We start from the raw sequence: 7,679 nt of genomic DNA, 5'->3' as shown, positions 1-7,679 counted from the left end.
TTTATTATATTTTCAAAACAACAACGCAAAAAATAGACCAGAACCAAACAAAACAGAGATAAGAAACAAATACTATCAGCACTACCTACATATAATTAAGTACACTTTTTACCACTGAGATGACTAGACAAAAAAAGTCCCAATTATCTGTTTTAATATATTTTATAAATGTAATTTATTCCTGAATTATAGCAGCCTACTTCAGTCTTCAGTGTCACATAATTTTTCAGAAATCATTCTAATATGCTGATTTGGCGATCAAGAGTAATTTATTTTTATCATCTGTGTTGAATTTTTGTGACATAGTAAATGTTTGACCTTTTTTTTTGAAAGACATTAATGCATTATTTTTTTTTTTATTGAAATAAATGCATTTAGTTTATAGCTGGCGTAAATTTTTAACCTTTAATGGCCCTAAATTTTGTACTTTTTCATATCCTGTCTTTTTTCAAAGCCCCATATGAATTATCTTTATGTGTATTACTTTATCGCTCAGTTTAATTAAAAAGTCTGTTTTGTTTTGAGACTCACACAAGCAGTTTTTTTGGAAAGCTTTCCATTGTGTTCTGAACTGTCACATTACTCATGCCAATTAATTGATCAGGAATACTTTAATGCATTCCTCTAAATAAATAGCCTAGCAAAGGCAATCATGGCCAAGTGCTGAGACTTTCAAACAGCAGCTCTGAAATTGCAGCCGTGCACGTGACTAGCATTTGAAATGCCGTCATTCCTAACCATTAAAACACACAATGGGAAAGCTTTAGTCATGGATGGGGTATGTGTGGTTTTACGCCCCTTCATCATTGCACTTGCATTACTGCAGTCATAAGGTATGGTTTGGATTGTGGTATAGTTTAAAAATATGAAGGCAAGGTTGCATTAATTTATTCCCCTTGAGGCATGTTTCAGATCTATCATTCAGAGAGAGTCCAAATTGAAGCTTATTCCATCCAGTCATCAATCAATGCTGGAAATGTGTGCGGCTGAAGTAATCAATCTACTCTCTGAGAGCACAGCACATCCAACCAGCATGTGCCAGGACAGCAAGCCGACCTAATTCATGCGGGATTCGTTTGAAAATTGTTTGGTTCTGATTGTGCTGACCCAACATTCATCTAACATCTAATCTAATGTTGTTTTTCAACAAACACCAATGTTCCCAACTGCTTTAATTTTGATTTGTAAAGCAGATTACTGCACCCTTGCTCAAACGGATAGAAAAATTCATATTTGCTGGCGTTCCACATTTCAAGCTTCAGGAATGTGCCCTTTAACCTTCAAATGCTCTACGACGGCCCTCCATTTTGTTCATGTTGAGGAAGAAACCCGAGGGTAAAAAATGTCAAGTGCTTCTCAAAAGTCGAAAGAATGTTGGCAGCATTTCTCTCTGTGAGGAGGAAAAGGCCTCCACTGCGCTTATAAACAAGATGAATTGCAGTGAATCGCACGTTTCCTGGTTCCCATACAGGCTGTAACCGCAATAAAAATACTAAACCTTTTCATTCCAACCAAGAGGATTTTGTCAGCTTACATAAGCTCACCTGGAGCTAAGTTTGTTCTTGTGTTGGTATGAAGATCCAGTGCCACAGTGTCGTCATCATATTTGCCTGTTAAAATGTTATTTGGTTAAAGATGGTTTATTGCAAATATTGAAAGTACATGTGAATATTGTCGGTGTATATAGCCGAGGTCATAAACTCCCCCGACATGATGAAGAGCTATTCCCTCTTATTTTCTGTTATCAGTTTAAATGGCAATGCTGTTATGATTTATAAACTGTACTTAAAATGTTCTGATACTGAGTCAAGATAATCCATTACTGTATGTAGTGTCGCTTATTTTTTTTTTATATATAAAGACTGATCTTATATGTCGTCCCTAAGTGACAGTGATCTATGTTGAATGTCTGCTTCAAGAACTGCATTTGAAAGCTTTAAATGTGCTTAAAAATGTGTTCGCCCCCCAACCAAAAAATTATTCAAAGATTCATTTGAATTGCCATTTAAAGGGGTGGTTGATTGCGATTTCACTTTTTTAACATTACTTAGTGTGTAATGTTGCTGTTTGAGCATAAACAATATCTGCAAAATTACAAAGCTGAAAGGTCAGTGCAAACGAAGATATCATCTTTTAAAATTCTGGCAGTTTAATGCCTACAAAAACGACTGGTAAGGGACTACAACGAGTTACTTCCCGGGTCTGTTACGCCACGAACCCAGATAAACCCCACCCCCCGAGAACACGCAACGAAGGGGGCGAGGCCATATTCTGCTGCTTTAGTGAAGGGGAAGAAAACTAGGGGTGCACATAAAAATCTATTCATATATGAATCGCGATTCTCTCTTCTAAAACTAGAACTGTCTTTGAAACTTCACAAGTTTCAAAATCAATGTTCTAAAGCAGCGTTCTTAATACTGTTCCTCTGCACACGGTCTGCATCTCTCTCTCTCTCTCTCTCTCTCTGTCTCAGATCATCAACTCAGTGAATACACTTATTTTCACATACTGTAGCTATGAGAAGCGTTATACATGGATCCGAATAAAACCGTATATTAAAAGCTAACAGAAGCAGTAGCATATAACAGCGTATATGTAACATTTTGAGACAACAACAAACAAAAAACTTAGGCCAACCATTAAAAGCTGTGCTTGCACAGGTTCTGCGCAACCCTCTTCTCTAATATCCTCTGTGTCTCAATCGGGTTCAAATCGATAAGCAATATAGACCACGGCCACACCATTGTTTACAATACAACCGGAGCACATGCCGCTAAGCTGAGGGGCGGGACGTTCAGAGGCGCACTAGAGACACTAGCCAATCACAACACACTGGGCCAGCTAGCCAATCTGACATCACCCATCACATATTTCTGAGGGAGGGGCTTCATAAAAGCAGGAAATTATCAGCGCGTTTATCAGAGAAGGGACAGTGCGGTGTGGAATAAAGGTAAATTATGTGAAAAATAATGCGTTTTTTAACAAACGAAGCATTAACACATGTTTTGCTGCACTCAAGATTCAAGATTTTTATTTCTCACATACACAATTATACAGGGTATAACCAGCAGTGAAATGTAGGTCAGGTCCGCTCCAAGGACAGTGCAATTATAAAGTATACAAATATTAAGAAAAAGAAAAGTAGAAAAAATAAGAGAATAAAAAAAAAAAAAAAGATAAAAAATATAAATATAAATGTGCAGGTCAGTACAGGTCAGTATGTTGTTGACTTAAATAGTAATATGAGGAATGTGCAAAAAGTTGTACAGGGTATTTAAATAGCTGCAATATGAGGTAGAGAAAAATTATGAATAGCTATTGATATGGTGATATTTACATGGAGTCATGTGATGTTATGACATGGAGTTAGAATTTAGGAGCCTGACGGCCTGGGGGAAGAAGCTCCTCCTATGTCTCTCAGTTTTTGCCATCAGGCTACGGAAGCGCTTGCCAGATGGAAGCAAAGTGAATAGATGGTTACCAGGGTGATTTGAGTCCTTGATGTTTTTGACAGCTCTACTTTTGCAGCGTTTGAGGTAGATGTCCTGCAGAGAGGGGAGAGCAGACCCTGAGATGCGCTCAGCTAAGCGCACAACTCTCTGTAGTGCTTTGCAGTCCTGATTGGAGCTGTTTCCATACCACACTGAGATGCACTGAGTCAATACACTTTCTATGGTCCCTGAATAGAAAGTTTTCTGGATTGCTGGTGAGACCCTGAATTTCCTCAGCTGTCGCAGATGGTACAGTCTTTGCCTGGCTTTCTTAACCTGTGTTTGGATGTGTGTAGTCCAAGTCAGGTTCTCGGAGATGTTTACACCGTGGTACTTGAAGTTACTCACCCTCTCCACAGGGGTCCCACTGATCATAAGAGGAGTGTAGGGCTGCTGCTGTCTCTTCCTAAAGTCCATGATCAGCTCTTTAGTTTTGCTCACATTCAGAGAGAGACAGTTGTCCTGGCACCATGATGTGAGTCTCTCTACCTCGTCCAAGTAAGCGGTCTCATTGTTGTTGGAGATGAGGCCCAGAACCATAGTATCATCAGCGAATTTGACAATAGATGTAGAGCTGTGAGACGACACGCAGTCATGCGTGTAGAGAGAGGGGGGGACTCAGGACACAGCCCTGTGGGGCTCCTATGTTCAGGGTGATGGGGTTTGAGGTGAACTGGCCAACTTTCACCACTTGAGGTCTACCGGTGAGGAAGTCTTGAATCCAGTCACAGAGTGAGGAGTTTAGGCCGATGTCTGTGAGTTTAGAAGCCAGCTTGATGGGGACTATAGTGTTGAAAGCTGAGCTATAGTCAATGAATAGCAGCCTTACATAATTCCCATTGTTGCTGTCCAAGTTTGTGAGGGAAGAGTGGAGGACGTGAGAGATGGCATCGTCAGTAGATCTGTTTGGGCGATAGGCAAACTGAAGAGGGTCCAGAGTATCAGGTATGGAGGAGCAGATGTGGCTCTTTACAAGTTTCTCAAAAACCTTCATGACTATAGATGTGAGGGAAACTGGGCGATAGTCATTCAGGCAAGAGGGTTTATTGTTCTTTGGCACAGGGATGATGACAGATTTTTTGAATGAGGTGGGAACCCACGGAGGTAGCAAGGGACTCATTAAAGATAGACGTGAACAAACCAGCAAGCTGATCGGCGCAGGACCTCAGAACACGGCCGGTTATCCCATCAGGTCCGGCTGCTTTCCTGACTTTCACTTTCTTTAGCGCCCTCCGAACCTCATCCATAAACACAATCAAGCCTAGAAAAAAAAACAGTCAACCACCCCTTTAACTTACAATTCCCGCCTTATGTCTTACTGACAATTCATACTTTCTGTTGTCTGACAAACTTGATTTTTTTTAACTTTTTTATGTAGGTATGGCAGTCCTGTGAGTTAGGGTAGTTTTGGATGAAATTTTACAGGAATTTCCTTGAGTTTTCATTGTTGGAAATGAAATTAACTGTGTTAATTTGTTCAAGTCAAGTCAAGTCTGCTTTATTGTCAATTCTTCCACATGTACGGCACATACATACAGAGAATTGAAATTGTGTTACTCTCAGACCCTTGGTGCATACAGTTAACATTTAAGACACTGACAGTAGACGTTCAAATACAGATCAATACAGTTTAAACATATGTACATACAACTATACAGATATACAAATGAGGACATTGTAGAAAAATAAAGAAAGAGATAGATAAAGTGGCATAAGGCACATGGCAGATAGAGTGCAAACCAGTTAAATAAAACAAAACAGATATACGTGTATGTATAGAGTGTATATATATATAGTGCAAGAGATCATGATGCACTTTTGTTAGTTTGCTTTGTTGTTTGTCTGTAGTATACATTAACTTGGTTTGATGTTGACATCCTGATGTCATCTATTTCTTTTGCCAGATAAATACTGTTTTTAATCAGTAAAGTAAATCTAAAAATATAAAATTTGACAGATATTTTCCACAAATAAAGCTTCAGTAGCTACCTTTAGTTAGAATCTTTTTGATTAGTAGTTTGTAACGTGCCAAGTTACAGTTTTCAAGTTTTATGGGGACATTGTCTATTTGGGAACATGTTTTTAATTTATGCATAAATGCAAAAATTAACAATGGAGCATTACTAGTGTAGTAAATATGCAAGACGTGGCCGTCTTATTTTCAATAACAAGCGTTGTTCACTCTTGTTACAACTGAGACCTGAATTCCTGAGATTCCTTCATCAATCAAACTTTTGTCTGTGAAATACCATAAATAGTGAAGCATCCTAGCATGCTTTAGCTTACTTACCATAGATGACAGCAAAAATGTGTTGTCCCATTGTACCCTAATGTTATGGACCTCCCATTGACTTCTTCATTTCACCCAAGTATAGTTAAGTCAAGTCAAGTCAAGTAACCTTTATTTATATAGAGCTACAATACAGATTCTCCTCTGGCCAGGATATTATTGTTTATTTATTGTTTACTTATTGTTTTAATTAAAATTAAAAATGTATAAATGTATTTTATTTCTATTTTTATATTGTTGCAATTTCTAACAATAATAGTATTATGTAGTTAGTTATTTTATTATATTTTTAGTTATTTTCTTTTCATTTAGTTTTTTAGTTTTATTGTATTTTAAGTTGAGGTCTTCACTGGGGATATAATTAAGCATAAATAAAACCATAAACTACACCTTCCCCTTTAAGAAAATGTATTTAAAGATTTATTAGTAATGAAATCATAAATTGGTTTATTTATGCACCTTGTATTACAAAACATTAATTGGTTTATTTACACACCTCTTACAGGTTAGTTTTGAGAGGTTTTAATGCACAGTGCAGTTTTAAATTCTGAGAACACAAGGGAAAATTCTTCCATTTGTTTATTATTTTATTATTTATTTGTATTTATTATTTATTATTTTTTTAATTATTTTCAAAGATCTAAGACTTTTTCTATGTACACAAAAGGCCTATTTCTCTCAAATATTGTTCGCAAATCTGTCTAAATCTGTGTTAGAGAGCATAATCTATGCCGAGATAATCTATCCACCTCACAGGTGTGGCATATCAAGATGCTGATTAGACAGCATGATTATTGCACAGGTGTATCTTAGGCTGGCCACAATAAAAGGCCACTCTAAAATGTGCAATTTTATCACACAGCACAATGCCACAGGTGTCGCAAGTTTTGAGGGAACGTGCAATTGGCATGCTGACAGCAGGAATGCCCACCAGAGCTGTTGACCGTGAATTGAATGTTCATTTCTCTAAAGTAAAGTAAAAGTAAAGTTGTGACGTATTGTCAAGTATGGTGACCCATACTCGAAATTGGTGCTCTGCGTTTAACCCATCCAAGTGCACACACACAGCAGTGAGTAGTGAACAAATGCACACACACACCGTGAACACACACCCGGAGCAGTGGGCAGCCATGCTGCGGCGCCCGGGGAGCAGTTGGGGGTTCGGTGCCTTGCTCAAGGGCACCTCAGTCGTGGTATTGAGGGTGGAGAGAGCGCTGTACATTCACTCCCCCCACCTACAATCCCTGCCGGCCGGGGACTCGAACCCGCAACCTTTCGATTACGACTCTCTAACCATTAGGCCACGACTTCCCTCTACCATAAGCCGTCTCCAAAGGCGTTTCAGAGAATTTGGAGAGAACCTCCATATCCTGCATCTTCACCTCCAAGATTGTCTGAGACCAGCCACCCAGAGAGTTGCTGCAACAATCACTTTGTATAACTAAACAATTTCTGCACAAACTGTCAGAAACCGTGTCAGGGAAGCTCATCTGCATGCTCGTCGTCCTCATCGGGGTCTCGACCTGACTGCAGTTCGTCGTCATAACCGACTTGAGTGGGAAAATGCTCACATTCGATGGCGTCTGGCACTTTGGAGAGGTGTTCTCTTCACGGATGAATCACGGTTTTCACTGTACAGGGCAGATGGCAGACAGTGTGTATGGCATCATGTAGGTGAGCGGTTTGCTGATATCAACGTTGTGGATCAAGTGGCCCATGGTGGCAGTGGGGTTATGGTATGGGCAGGCCGCGTATGTTTTGGACAACGAACACAGGTGCATTTTATTGATGGCATATTGAATGCACAGAGATCGCGTGACGAGATCCTGAGGCCCATTGTTCTGTCATTCATCCACGACCATCACCTCATGTTGCAGCTTGATAATGCACGGCCCCAT

The sequence above is a fragment of the Barbus barbus genome, assembly GCF_936440315.1.
Source record: "Barbus barbus genome assembly, chromosome: 26".
Taxonomy (NCBI): Eukaryota; Metazoa; Chordata; class Actinopteri; order Cypriniformes; family Cyprinidae; genus Barbus; species Barbus barbus.
This window is presented reverse-complemented; position numbering follows the sequence as displayed.